Source organism: Rhineura floridana, chromosome 5 (genome assembly GCF_030035675.1).
Source record: "Rhineura floridana isolate rRhiFlo1 chromosome 5, rRhiFlo1.hap2, whole genome shotgun sequence".
In the NCBI taxonomy this organism is placed as follows: Eukaryota; Metazoa; Chordata; class Lepidosauria; order Squamata; family Rhineuridae; genus Rhineura; species Rhineura floridana.
This window is the reverse complement of record NC_084484.1, coordinates 21,490,951-21,506,494: the sequence shown is the minus strand read 5'-3', so window position 1 is coordinate 21,506,494 and position 15,544 is coordinate 21,490,951. Positions and strand designations below refer to the sequence as shown.

Below are 15,544 nucleotides of genomic sequence, written 5' to 3'. Positions count from 1 at the left end.
AGATGAGTTGTACAAAAGCCACCTCCTGTTGAGTCACAGCTGAATCAACAGAGCCAGCATCACTGCAGTGTGCCACCTGGGTGAGAGAAGATAATTATCTTCTAATTGCATATATCCCTGAGTCAGATCCTAAGCCTGTAAGAACCAGGAAAGAATTCCAGTTTGCGTCAGTAAGCTGCAGCCTGGAAGATGTGGCAAAGAAGGATATGCGATGGTAGTTAGTAAATGCCTCAGCTTAATTTAGTTGGTTGCAGAAGAATGTGTGTAGTTACTTTAGGTGAAACAATAGAACTTCAGTTAATACATCAGGAGGAAAGGTTATCTGAAATGGAAATGTTTGTAATTATACGGTTCCTCCTCCTTTCTTCTATCAGTTTCATATAACCCATTGCCTCTTCTGTCTTCTAAACACCCACACAGAGCTCTTGCTGGATCCCCACAATCCAGTCCACCAAACTCTCTCAGTTTTCCAAACATACCATTGCCCCTTCATTCAATTACCATATCTCTGTTCAAAGTTCCCTAATCATTACTTCCTTTGTATGTCATGTGCAGATGATGGGGATCATTGCTGGCAAGAGCATTATCAGCCAGGGGGTCCTGCTAGCCAGCAGAACACCATGATGTGCTTATAAATGCTTTAAACAGGGGACCATGGAACCCCACTTTAGTCTAAATGAACCGCTAGCTGCTTCCCTGTTGCTTTACTGCTGGAACAGTAGAGTGAAAAAGATCTCCTACATAATGTGTAGTTAGGCCCTTAAGGTCAACTCCAGGTATGAATTTTCAAATAGTGAGTACTTGGTGTTGGGTGATGGGGATAAAGAAAGTAGCTACATAGTTTTGCAGAAGATGAACTTATAAATTTAGGACAGCCTAGCAAGGACACCTGTCCCATGAGCTAGAGGGAGCCCCCAGCTGACAAAGCATCAAAGTGAGTTAAGCAGGAGAGCAAGAAGGGGGTAAGTAACACCCATTTATTTAATTAAAACAGCTCAGACTAATAATGGCACCATAAGGGCATTGTGTGCAGGAGCCAAATCCTGAAGGAACTTAAAACAGAATCTGAATTCAAGGGGTAGGAAGCCCACAGAAACCTAGTTTTCAACACTACCCTAGCAGGGACACTTGAGGGGACACAGTAAACCATACTAAACTCCAATTTTGGAGAAGAGGTAAAAAGGAAACTTCACCAATATATATATAGTTTTGTACTAGTGGGAGAGTCAGCTTAATTTTCAAAAGGGTAGGCTTAGCCTTCTTTAAACACATACACACAGCCAACAAGATCTGTTTTCCCAGATTTAAAAAGTTTAGGCTTTTGTAAGTGAAAAAAAAGTCTCACCTGAAAATTTCAGTCTTCTGTTTAGATTAAAAGCAGCTAAAAACTAGTCTAGTTTGTCCAGGCTAGGGTCCAAGGCACCACTTAAAACTACATGGGAACTTCCACTGGCAAAAGTATGTTGATGTCAGCAAACAAAATAAAAATAAAATAAAAGCTTGTCAACTGTTATTAGTATCATTAGTAAAAGTTCTTTAGCAGACTTATTTCTCAGGAAGGACAGCTCAGTTAATTCCAATGAAAAAATCCCCAGCTGAGCCACCAGCCTGACTTTGTTCCCTTAGAATTGCTCACTCCCCATCCACAGCAGGCTAAACCAACTGAAAGCAGGAATTTAAACCATATCTCCTGAACGCATTGGCTGGTAGTACCAGCTGGGAGGAACCAGCCACACACATAAATTTAGAACAGCCTAGCAAGGGAGCCTGCTCCACAACCTATAGGAAGTCTCCAGCTGATGAAGTATCAAAGTGAGTTAAGCAGCAGGGTAAGGAGACCAGGGTACTCCACTCTGCCCATCCTTTCCTTGTCCTAAAGAAAACCTAAGCTTTCAGCATATTAATTCAATGAACCACAAAAACAATTATATAGGTAGATAGCCAGCAAGGGTTTTCCAGTGTTTTGCACTGTCTGTAACATGTACAACTATCTGCCTGTTGTACAGAAGTTGTACATATGCCCTAAGTGCAATGAGCTCCAGGCTCTCCAAGAACAAATATGTTTCCTTGAGGTCAAGGTAGCTCACCTGTAGCAGATCAAAGAGGCAAAGAAGCTTTGTGGACAAGGCCTTCGGGGATGTTATAGCTGTATCTCACTCCAAGGATGATAGCTCTCCTACTATCATAGAGTATGAGGGCCTTGGGGAAGGACAGTATCTATCTGAGGAAGAGGGAAATGGTCCCTTAGAAGAAACCCATTCCTGGGAGGATGAGCAGATATCTTCTAATTACAAGGATACTTCTCTGGGGGATGGAGAATTCCAGTACTGGGTGATACAATCATTAGGAACATAGATAGTAGGGTATGTGATGGGTGTGTAGACTGCATGGTGATTTGTCTGCCTGGCGTGAAGGTTGCAAATGTCACCCATAGTCTAGATAGCTTGGTAGATAGTGCTGGGAAGGAGTCAGTGGTCATGGCGCATGTTGGCTCCAAAGACATGGGGAAATGCAGTTGTGAGGCCCTGGAAGCAAAATATAAGTTGTTAGGTTGAATGCTAAGAGCCAGGATCTCCAAGGTAGCTTTCTCTGAAATGCTTCTGGTGCCATACTCAGAGCCAGCTAGATAGGCACAGTTTTATAGACTCAGTGCATGGATAGTTGATGGTGTCAGGTGGAGGGGTTTGGATTTGTTAGGCACTTGGGAACATTTTGGGACAATCCAGGGCTGTACAGAAGGAATGGGGTCCACTTGAACTGGGATGGAACCAGAGTGTTAACACTTAAAATTAAAAGCAGCTGGAGTTGGAGAGCAGCTTTGAAACTAATGGAGGGGGAAAAGACAATAGGACCTGAGTAGGGTCCAATTCGGAACAAATCTCCCTCCCCCAGAATGAAGCCCCCCCCAAATGAAAACTTAAATGGGGGTAGGCCTAGAACCAGGCATTGTGAGTGCAGGGACTCAGGATAGCAATTCAGGGAGAGCAAACCAAAAGTGCCAAAGACACTTGAAGAGGAACACTGTATATAAATGTTTATACACTAATGCCAGAAGCCTCCAAGCCATGAAAGAAGGAGTGCTTGGACATAGAGGACAGTATTGATATAATGAGCATAACTGAAACCTGGCTGAACAGAGAAAACCAGTGGGACGCAGTTATCTCTGGATATAAACTATATTGGAAGGACTGGAAAGGATGTATGGGAGGCGGTGTCACTCTATAAGTGACAAAGGGCATTGAACCCAGGAATCTAGAAACTCTGAAAGAGGCAGCTCTGACGCCCTTGCCTGGCTCTCCCTGTCAGGTTCCTACCTGCGCGTGGCTACTGCCTGTCACTAGGCACCACCAGGGACTCCACCAGTCCGGACTGTCCTTTATTATTGTTTCTCTCCCCGCTCTAGCACAGATCTCAACAGATCCCCCTGCTAGGCAACCACCAGTCACGTCCTAATACTAGTATTCCCAGAGACTCTGAATACTGGTATTGTTATTCTCTTCACCGCTGCCACCATTTGTTACAGTTCCCCTTCAGCCTTGGTCATTACCTTACCCTCCCTTCTGGTCTGTGAAACCCCAGCCAAGGATCAAGCCTTTGGTAAACCAAATTAAGTATTTATTAAAGATAACAAAGCTAACAAGATTAACAAGATTTCTTCTTAAGGCACATAAGCATATGGTTTTACTCAATACTAATCCGAACTCCACCCCCCTCCTTCTCCACTCTCTCCTGGTAAACCACTCTCTCAAACCCACCAAACAACCCACTCTTTCTCTTCTCCCCCCAGATTCCACTCTCACTCTTCCTTTTATACGTTCAGCCATTTTAAACACTCAGCCAATCATCTAGCATTCTACTGCCCATTCACTCCCCCTCCTCTTTCACTCCACTTACCATGTATCTTCTAAACAACAACACTTACCATATATACATTAATATAGGAACATCACAGCAGACTCCTCCACAAAATCATTGTGGGTGGTGATACTGGGCTGCAAGAGTAATTTAGTACTGGGGACTTTCTATTGTCTCCCTGATCAAAATGCTGAGGGAGATCTTCAGATGAAAAATAAGATTGAGGAAGCATCTAAACTAGAAAATGTTGCAGTAATGGGTGACTTCAACTACCCTGACATAGACTGGCTACATAAGTATTCCAGTCATGACAAAGAAGCAAACTTTCTAGACACCCTAAATGACTGTGCCCTCGAACAGTTGGTCATGGAACTAGCCAGTGGAATAGTGACCCTGGACTTAAGTGGCACTCAAGACCTGGTGTGAGATGTAAGTGGTGTTGAACTGATTGGAAGCAGTGACCACAGTGCTATTAAGTTAAACATACATGTAAATAGCCAATTGCCAAGAAAATCAAACACAGACACATTTTACTTGAAAAGAGGAAGCTTGCCAAAAATTAGGGGATTGGTAAAAAGGAAGTTAAAAGACATAATCAAGAGGGTCAAATCTCTCCAAAACACTTGGGAGTTGTTTAAAAACACTATTAGAAACTCAACTGCAGTGTATAGCACATATCAGGAAAGATACCACCAAGGCCAAGTGGATGCCAGCATGGTTAATGAGCAGAGTCAAAGAAGCTATTAGAGGCAAGAAGGATTCCTTCAAAAAATGGAAGTCTTGCCCAAATGCAAATGAAATGCAAGAAGAAAATAACAGATGCTAAAAAACAATTTGAGGAGCACATTGCTAAAAATATTAAAGCCAACAAAAATACATTTAAATTCAAAGCAGGATACCATCTAGGGAGCCGGATGGACCCTTATTTATTTATTTATTTATTTATTTATTTATTTATTTATTTATTTATTATTTCGATTTATATACCGCCGTTAGCAAAAGTAGCTCTCAGGGCGGAGAACAAAGAAAGTAAAATACAATATATCATAATAAAAGACCACAAAAACATATACAAACAAACAACAAAAAACACGACAAAAATGAAATACAGCACAAATTAAAGAAAATATAGATTAAAAGATTAGAAAGGTTAAGAAGATTAAAAGATTAAAATGCCTGGGAGCATAAAAAGGTCTTTACCTGGCGCCGAAAAGATAGGAGTGTAGGTGCCAGGCGTACCTCTTCGGGGAGCCTGTTCCACAACTCAGGGGCCACCACAGAAAAGGCCCTAGATCTGGTGACCACCCTCTGGGCTTCCCGATGGGTTGGTACCTGGAGGAGGGCCTTACATTCTGAACGAAGTGAACGGGTAGGTTCGTAGCGAGAGAGGCGTTCCACAAGGTATTGAGGTCCCACGCTGTGTAAGGCTTTATAGGTCAAAACCAGCACCTTGAATCTCGCCCGGAAGCAAATAGGTAGCCAGTGCAGACGCGCCAGAATAGGTGTTATATGCGAAGACCGACTGGTCCTCGTCAATAGTCTGGCAGCCGCGTTCTGCACCAGCTGAAGCTTCCAAACTGTCTTCAAGGGCAGCCCTACATAGAGTGCATTACAGTAATCTAATCTTGAAGTTACCAGAGCATGAACAACGGAGGCGAGGTCGTCCCTGTCCAGATAGGGGCGTAGTTGGGCTACCAGACAAAGATGGTAAAATGCATTCCGTGCCACCGAGGCCACTTGGGCCTCGAGAGACAAGGAAGAGTCGAAAAGAACCCCCAAACTACATACCTGTTCTTTCAGGGTGAGTGTAACCCCATCCAGAACAGGGTGAACATCCACCATCTGAGCAGGGAAGGCACTCACCAACAGTGTCTCGGTCTTGTCTGGATTGAGTCTCAGTTTATTAGCTCTCATCCAGTCCATTATTGCGGTCAGGCAACGGTTCAGCACATCAACAGACTCACCTGAAGAAGATGAAAAGGAGAAATAGAGCTGCGTGTCATCAGCATATTGATGGCAACGCACTCCAAAACTCCTGATGACCGCACCCAGCGGCTGCATGTAGATGTTGAAAAGCATGGGGGACAAGACCGACCCTTGGGGGACTCCACAATTGAGAGTCCATGGTGTTGAGTGATGTTCCCCAAGCACTACCTTCTGGTGACAATCCGCGAAATAGGAGCGGAACCACTGCCAAGCAGTGCCCCCGACACCCAACTCCGCGAGTCTCCCCAGAAGGATACCATGGTCGATGGTATCAAACGCCGCTGAGAGATCAAGGAGAATCAACAGAGTCACACTCCCCCTGTCCCTCTCCCGACAAAGGTCATCATACAGGGCGACCAAGTCTGTTTCAGTGCCAAAACCAGGCCTAAAACCGGATTGAAACGGATCTAGATAATCGGTTTCATCCAAGAGCGCCTGGAGCTGGCTGGCAACCACCCGTTCCAAAACCTTGCCCAAAAAAGGGACATTCGCCACCGGTCTATATTTATTCAAATTATCTGGGTCCAAGGAGGGTTTCTTTAAAAGAGGTCTCACTACTGCCTCCTTGAGGCTACCAGGGACTCAAGGAGGCATTAACCACTTCCTTGGCCCAACCGGTGGTCCCAGCCCTGCTAGCTTTCACTAGCCAAGATGGGCAAGGATCCAGAACAGATGTGGTTGCCCGAACCATTCCAAGCACCTTGTCCACTTCCTTGAATGACAAAGGAGTCAAAGATGTACTAAAGCAACATAAGGAGATTGCAGAGGAGCTAAATAAATACTTTGGAGGATATAGGGCAGATCCCTGTGCTTGAACTAATTTTTGCAGGAAGGGAGTCTGAGGAACTGAGGCAAAGAGTGGTGCTGAGAGACGAAGTTCTAGACATAATATACAAAATAAAAATGGACGAATCATGGGGTCCTGATGGCATCCACCCAAGAGTTCTCAAAGCTCAGATGTGAAATTGCCAATCTTCTAACAAGAATATGTAACTTGTCCCTCAGATCCACCTCCATACCTGAGGACTGGAAAGTGCCCAATGTTACACCAGTCTATAAAAAGTGATCCAGGGGGGATCCCAGAAATTACAGATCAGTTAGCTTAATGTCTGTCCCAGGAAAACTAGTACAAAGTATTGTTAAAACAACCTAAGCATATAGCAAACCTTGCTTAAGTAGAACTAGCATGGTTTCTGCAAGGGTAAGCCCTATTTCAGTAGCCTATTAGAGGCCTTTGAGAGTGTCAACAAGCATATAGATAGAAGTGGTCCAATGAACATAGTGTATCTGGATTTTCAAAGAGCTTTTGACAAGGTACCTCACCTGAGTAAGGTTAGCAGTCATGGGATAAAAGGAGAGGTCCTCTTATAGATCAGGAACTGACCAGGAAACATAAAGCAGAAACAAATGGACAGTTCTCCCAATGCAGGGATGTAGAAAATGGAGTCCCCTGAGGATCAGTATTAGGACTTACACTTTTTAATTTGTTCATAAATGATCTAGAGTTAGCGGTGAGCAGTGAGGTGGCCAAGTTTGCTGATAATATTAAATTGTTCAGGGTTATTAAAACTTAAACGGGATTGCGAAGAGCTCCAAAGGGACCTCTCCAAACTGAGTAGTAAAATGGCAGATGCAGTTCAATGTAAACACATGTAAAGTTATGCACATTGGAGCAAAGAAATCTCCATTTCACCGATATGCTCATGAGGTCTGAACTGGCAGTGACTGACCAGGAATGAGTCCTTGGGGTTGTAATGAATAGCTTGATGTGATGTCAACCCAGTCTGCAGCAGCTATGAAAAAAGTGAATTCCATGCTAGCGATCATTAGGAAAGGTATTGAAAATAAGACTGGTGATATTATAATGCTGTTATACAAAGCTGTGGTGAGGCCACATTTGGAATACTGTGTACAGTTCTGGTTGCCTCACCTCAAAGAGGATATTGTAGAGCTGGACAAAGTTCAGAAAAGGGCAACCAAAATGATCAGGAGGATGGATCAACTCCCCTATAAGGAAAGGTTGCAGCATTTGGAGCTTTTTAGATTGGAGAAAAGGCAAGTAAGAGGTGACATGATAGATGTGTATAAAATTATGCATGGCATGGAGAAAGTGGATAGAGAAAAGTTTTTCTCCCTTTTTCATAGCACTAGAACTCATGGACATCCAATGAAGCTGAATGTTGGAAAATTCAGGACAGACAAAAAAAAAGTACTTCACACAGCACATAGTTTAACTATGGAATTTGCTCCCACAAGAGGCAGGGATGCTCACCCACTTGGGTGGCTTTAAAAAAAGATTTGACAAATTCACGAAGGATAAGGCTATCAATGGCTACTGGCCATGATAGCTATGCTCTGCCTCCATAATCAGAGGCAGTATACTTCTGAATACCAGTTGCTAGAAACCACAGAAGGGAAGAGTGCTTTTTGCATTCAGATCCTGCTCATAGACTTCACACAGGTATCTGGTTGGCCACTGTGTGAATAGGATGGTGGACTAGAAGGGTAACTGGCCTAATCCAGTAGGGTCTTCTTGTTTTTATGTTTAACTTTTTACAGATGCAATTTATCATGCAAGGGTGAGGAATGTTGTACCAGTGGCATGCCAAGGATGGAGCGGTGGGGGCGGCCCGCCCCAGGTGCAGGCAATAAGGGGGTGCATTGTCTGCTAATTTTGATTACCGTGGTAGTTCTTGGGACCTGGGCTTCAATAGCGCGTGAGCATGCACAGGCACCAGCAACAGGAAGCTTAGCTAGTCTTTGCTCTGCCAGCTTGCCAGCCTGCACTGCACGCACTGCCTTCTTGTCCTCCTTCCTCCATTACGGCACAGTCAGTTCCCGCCGCCACTGAGCAGCACACGAGCGAGGTGTGTGTGGTGTGAATGTGTCAAGAGAAGAGTCCGGCTGGGTTTGTTTCAGTTCCAGTGCCTCCTCCTCCCGACCCCCACCCTCTTTTGTCAGTAGAAGTGAGGGGGAAAGAGTGATCTGTCTCCAGGCAGAATAGGAAAGGGAGAGGTACCTGTTTCTAGCTGCAGATAGGCTTCTGTGCTTGAAAAAGGAAAGCTGTTCCTGCTCTTTCCCACTCTGCAGCAAGAGGAGAAGCTGGGGCATCACGCTACCGTGGGCAACAGGAGATGAAAGCCGAGTCCTGGCTGCTTGCTAAGGGTTGCATCAAGCATCATTGATGCTTCTTTCCCCACCCACTCAAGCCATTTTTTGGTTGGAGGAAGTCACAGGGCTTCCCTGCTTGGCAGCTAGTCTTGAGTTATAAAATGTTAAGGAACCTTTGTGGGTGTCTAGTCTGAGTTTGTTCTTCTTGAGGCATATATTTAGGGCCCAATATTGCCACACCTTTCCTTTGGCAGTGTTTTTTTTGGCATGCATTCTCTCCTCTCCCCAGCTCCTTTGTCGCTCTAGTTGTGTCCCTTTACTGGTCAGAAAGCATTTATTAAAGAAACTAGGTCTGCCCTCCCTTCCTTTTTTACCCTGTGTCCCTTTTTTGGATAGGGAGAGCTGTTAAAGGAGTAACCTGCCCCCAAATGTTTCTAAATATTTATTTATTTATTCTTTTACTGCATTTGCATCCCACCTTTTCTCCAAGGAGCTCAAGGTGGCCTACGTGGTTCTCCCACTCCTCATTTAATCTCCACAACAACTCTGTGAGGTAGGTTAGGCTGACCAAAGGCCACGAGTAGCCCACTTCATGGCTGAGTGGGGATTCAAACCCTGGTCTCCCAGATCCTAGTCCAACACTCCAACTCCAACTCTCCTGTTGACCAGACATAGCTTTTGATTAATTGTGCCACAACTGGGCTTGCACCCATAATTTTGTCCCCACAGCTTTGATTTTGTTCCCTGTCTTGGAGCTGTTTGTTTAATAAGAGTTTTAATAAGAGTCATATCCCCTGTTGGGAAAGTTGTTGGCTAAGAAATGATAATGACGACGACGACGACGACGACAGAACAGAAGTGCTTGCCTGCTTTGATTTTATAAATAAGTTGTGGCTTGTTGGGAGGGTTGTACGTTTAATAAGAGTTCTATCTCCTGTTGGGAAAGCTGGTGATCAAGGGATGATAATGATGATGATGATACATTGAATAAGGAAGTGCCTGCCTGCAAGCAGAGTCACCTTTGATTTTATTATTAGTTGTGGCTTCTTCAATTCATTATATTGGGAGATGTTATAATTCATCAATATCCATACATTATAATTATATAGTGGTTAATCATCAATAATTAGGGTACCCGTACCAACATGAAACATCGACCCAGTGGAGCTCAACAAAGAAAAATAAAAAAGCAAAAGAGGAGGCGATTGAAGCAATGTCTGGATCTATTTTGAAATATGTAAGGCTGAAAGACGACAATGAATCATCTTCTATAAGCACTGACAATGAGGAAGAGAAAGGAAATGTTAGCAAGAGACTGAGTCAACACCAACAGGATAAAAAAAATAATGGAGAAGAAAGAGACGCTAGTAAAGACCAAGACTTTGATGAAGAAGAGATGATGAATTATATTTTAATTTATTCTGATATCGCTGCTTGGCCAGTACCGGTTCCAGATGACTTGAGAGTTAATCTGGTTAAGAGGGGAAGTGAACCTCTTCAGGATTAAAGATGGACCTTTCTCAGCAGTTCAGTGAGAAGGAGAAAAGAGCAAAGGAGGCAGTCGACACTTTACAACTTCATGGTTTTATAAATCTTTACCAAATGGCAAAAAAGTGTTGAGAAATTGGATGGTTTATTCAAAATCAAAAAATTGTTTGTTTTGTTTTTGCTGCAGACTGTTTGAAGATAATGAGACAAAAACTGGAACATCCAGCTTTATAACTGGCTTTAAAACCTGGTGGAAATTAAATCCTAAAGTCCCTGAACATGAGATATCTGAACAACATCTCTCCTGCTTAGAAAAATGGAAGACCTTGGCAAAGGGACTGAAACTCCAAAAAACTATTGATAAAATCCATCAAGTGGAAATGGATAAAGAGAGAAAAAAATGGAGAGACATTTTACATCGTCTTTTGGACGTAATAATGTTTTTGGCCAAACAAAACCTTCCTTTCTGTGGTCACAGAGAGGATATGTCATCAACAAACAAAGAAATTGTTTTGGAGTTGGTAGAATTACTCTCAAATTACAACCAAATTTTGAAGGAACATTTTGTAAAAATTAAACATGCTATTCCTTCTGAAGGGAGATTGATTTCATACTTATCTCCAAAAATTCAAAATGAATTCATTCATCTTCTGGGAAATTTGCGTCAAAGAAAAAATAGGGGCGGATATTTAAAAAGCAAAATACTTTGGAATTCTTTTTGATAGCACTCCCAATGTTTCGCACGCTGATCAAATGTGTGAAGCGATCAGATATGTCCATACTGAAGATGGTAAAGTTAAAATAAAGGAATCATTCTTGGGCTTCTTTCCTATTTACGGGAAGACTGCTGCTGAACTCACAGAAGTGATCTTGAAACAACTGGATAGTGATGGACTGGACATAAACCTCTGTCGTGGTCAAGGATATGACAACGCTGCAACTATGGGCGGTATTCACAGTGGTGTTCAGGCAAAAATAAAAGAAATTAATCCCAAGTCCTTATTTGTGCCTTGTGCAAATCATTCTTTGAACCTTTGTGGAGTTCACTGTTTTGGAAACATTTCTTTATGTGTGACATTTTTTGGAACTTTGGAAAAAAATTATTCATTCTTTTCAGAATCTCATTGATGGAAAATGCTACAGATGTAGGTATAACAGTGAAAAGACTTCCCCAGACAAGATGGAGTGTTCCTTATGAAGCTGTGCATGCAGTAAAGACAAATTTTGAAAAGTTAATCTCAACCTTTGAAGTACTGTGTGATCCAAAAGAAAATATGGACACAAGAGGATCAGCTCAGATTTTGGTCTCTGCTGTATGCAATTTTTCTCTCCTGAGTTATCTTTTTTCTAGTGTGAAGTTTTAGATGAGGTTAATCAGACACAAAAATATTTGCAAACAGTTGGAATCCGTCTTGAACAATGTACAGTGAAACTCCAAGCTTTAAAATTGTTCCTTGAAGATTGGCACACATAAATTGTGGAGAAGGCCATTAACTATGCAACAACAAAATGTAAGGAAATGGACATTTACATAGAAAAAAGAATCAAATTTTGAAGAAGAATGCCAGGAGAAATGACAAAAGATGCTGGTCTTACATTGCCAGAAGAAATCAAAAGGGCAATGTTTGAATGCCTCGATAGTTTTCACCAAGAACTGGACACTCATTCTAAAGCAATGGATCAAATGTCAATGTTTGCTATCACGCAACCATTTTCTCTGATTTTTGCAGAAGAAGAAAAACTTTGGAAGTTTTTACCAAATATAATAGAAATTTATGATGAATTTTCTGGTGAAGATATTTTAGTGGAACTTTTTCAACTGCGGAGACATTTGAAAGCCGCTAGAATCGATCCCGATGAAACAAAGACATGGACATTATTGCAATTTCTGGAATTTATGGTGAAATGGGATTTTTATGAATCTCTGCCAAACTTATCCTTATGTTTAAGACTTTTCCTAACTATTTGTATATCTGTTGCTTCATGTGAAAGAAACTTCAAAATTAAAATTAATAAAAAGTGTTATTCGATCAACTATGAGCGAAGATAGATTGACAAATCTGGCTATACTGTCTATTGAACATGAATATGCGAAGAAGATCAATTTTGATGAAGTCATTGACAAATTTGCAGAAGTTAAGGCTCGAAAACAGAACCTGTCGTTATTATTCATTACTGCGACAGACCAATATGTAGGTATACGTTTTTCCCTTTTTTCAAAAAATACATTAATATAATTAAAAAGTATTAATCCATTACTTTTTTCCTTTTTTGTACTGTAATATTTATTTTATTTTTATTTTTTTACTGGCATGATTATATATACGAAGTTCAATAAAAGAAAATTTTCACTGTCTCTGTTTCTTTTCTGGCCATTATTATTTTTTTCATTTCATGGTTATTACTGAAAATAATTTTGTCGTATAGAGGAGAGGGGTGTTAAAAATGATCCTCTCCACGTGTCAAATACGCTAGGTACACCACTGTGTTGTACACCTGGAAATTCCCTCTTTGGCACCTATTCTCACTTAGGTAAGGTTCCCTACCTTACTTTGTATTGGACCATTATAGCTACATTGGGGGAGAGGGTTCTATACTACAGAGTGCAGAGGGTAGGCATAGTTATCTTCTCCCCCTGTTCTCAGATTACTGGGTAGAATTTGTTAGATCCTTCTAAAAAAGCCATCTAAGCTACTGGTTGCCATCACATATTGTGTCGGTGAATCCCATGAGTTAATTATTTAGTTACATGATAACTTAATTATATTTTGTGGAATTGGACCTCATATTTTGTGGGGTTTGTATTTCATAATAATTCACCTGCTTCTCATGAAATCAACTGACAGAATTTAAACCCCTTCAAAACACAAGAGGGTTCATCAGCTCATGGTGGATCTACATAAGCAGCTCAAGTTCTCCAAGTCATGGAAGCGCTATAGTCTTTGTATTACCCAACTGGTTTAAAACTATTTAAAGCTTTTGCTTTGCTTTCTGGCATTGTGTGTCTTTATTAGGCAGGAGCTTGTCCATTAAGCTGCTTATTCCACCCCAGTGTTACAATGCAGATAATAGCCCTCCTGTCCTGTCCAAGAGAAGGATTTATTTAAGAAACCCTTGAACTTACTCTATTCCTTTTTTTTTTTTTTGCTGTATTCTGTAGCGTTCCTTGTTTCTTTTTCCTTTAGTTTTTGAAGGAAATCTGAAGGGCTGGTGGTGCTCTACATGCAAGAAATAACTCCTTCTCTGGAGATAATTCAAAGCTGAGCTGGCTCGAAAGATGCTCCAGCTCTGAGCTAATTTGAACCCAGCCTGCAATTGATGGCTGCTGTACATTTAACCAGCCATTTCAGATACTAATGAGAACTGTGACTGTAAATTTAACTCTTACCTGTTAGAAATAGTGGGAATTGGCTCTCTTTCCTCTCCTAGGGTTCATACTTAACGGAAACAGATATTATAGTCAAGGAGCCAGCATGGGTGAGGTTCTATTAAGAGAGATGGTACACTCACAGGAAAACTGAAGGAATGCAAAATATAGCTCCAAAAAGACCCAGTGTATACCTTGGTAATAGACTTTTCTGTCCCTACAGTTACAGCTTTGATCTAGGCATCACTTGTCAGAAAGGGTTATAGCCACATAGGGATCAGCCTCTATTCTACAGAGTTTTGTTAGCCTTTTCCCTTTCTCTAGGAGGGTGACATCACAGATAATTGTATGTACAAGCCTGAAAACTTATCTGTTCACCATGATTCATCTCTTTCTGAAAATTGTCATCCATGAAAAAGAACTGAGTTGTTCCAGCCCCCCTCCACTCCAACAGCTCATTTTGGAATTAGTAGAGGACTTTCACTTGTGATAGCCATACTGTAGTTATATTGTGTTAGGATGTTAACCCTGGCCCATACCACATTGCCAACATGAGATTATGCTATTAGAATAGACTTTGCATCTGCAGGCTGAACTGGATCCTGATTTTTCAGAGGTTAAGGGTCTCTGACCTTGGTACTTAACGATGGCTGGTTTTGAGGAGTGTTCTCACAGTCTTCAGCTTCAGTTTATCTCCTCAATTTGTATTAAATGTTCTGTAAATACCTGAAGACCTACCCTTTCTTCATCACTGAATGCACTAATATATCAGAAATCTGTTCCATAGTAACTTGGAGCAGGGATTTCAGTGTAGCTGCCCCTGTTCTGTGGAATAGGGATGGAAAAAACTGTCAATTTCAGTTCTCTCGGTTTCTCATTTTTCCAACCTTAAATTCAGTTCTCCACATTTCTGCAGCAATTTGTTAAAAAAAAATATCATGAAAAGTCTCCAGCATTTTAGTGCAACTTTTTCTTAATAAACACATTTTTCTAGGGAGTTTTAACTAATGCACATATGTTTGCAAGCCATTTCTAATCATGTAATGCATTTTTGCATGTTAGTTTCACTCATATATTCATTTTTATGAACGCTTTCCCCTAATTTTTTTGTAGACATTGTTGGGTTGGCAAACTGCATTGCAAAATTTGGATAAGTGCAAATTTAAAAGAATGACTGTGTTTCAGTTCTCATATTGTTTTGACAGTGTGCATTTCATAAATCCAGCTTGAAATGTGAACTGAGTTGAAATTCTCACCCATACCTACTGTTGAACAGCATCCCTGTCAAGATACAACAGATGCCCATTATTTGTACTTTCCTAAAACAATTGAAGGTATTTTTGTTTTGACAAGCTTTTCCAGCTGGGTGAAATGGTCTCTGCCTTAGGTTTAAAATCAAAACAGGGTAAGCACTATTTTTAGTTATCTTTTTTGGGGGGGGGTTACTGTTTTTAAAGCTATGTCTAGTTTTTATGTAAATTACATTGAGACTCATGTAGAAGGTGATTCATAAACTAATTAAATAAATAGACTTATTAATTACTCAATTAGAAAACCCGCAATATATACACTATAAAACATAGAATATGAGGTTTCAGGTTGCTTTAAAATCACATACAGCAACAGTTTAAAAAAACACGAAGAGTATAAAGATGGGGCATAATGAACATCTTGAATGCTGGCTGCCTTCTTGTTGCTCCCTGCTAAAATGCCGACCACTGACATGATGCATGGCAC

The 15,544-nt window shown here is 41.3% G+C and overlaps 1 pseudogene; it reads left to right on the top strand.

Annotated features, from left to right (window-relative positions):
- The first annotated feature begins 10,165 nt into the window (after positions 1-10,165).
- LOC133385761 (zinc finger MYM-type protein 1-like) lies at positions 10,166-11,568 on the top strand (annotated as a pseudogene).
- The last annotated feature ends 3,976 nt before the right edge of the window (positions 11,569-15,544 follow it).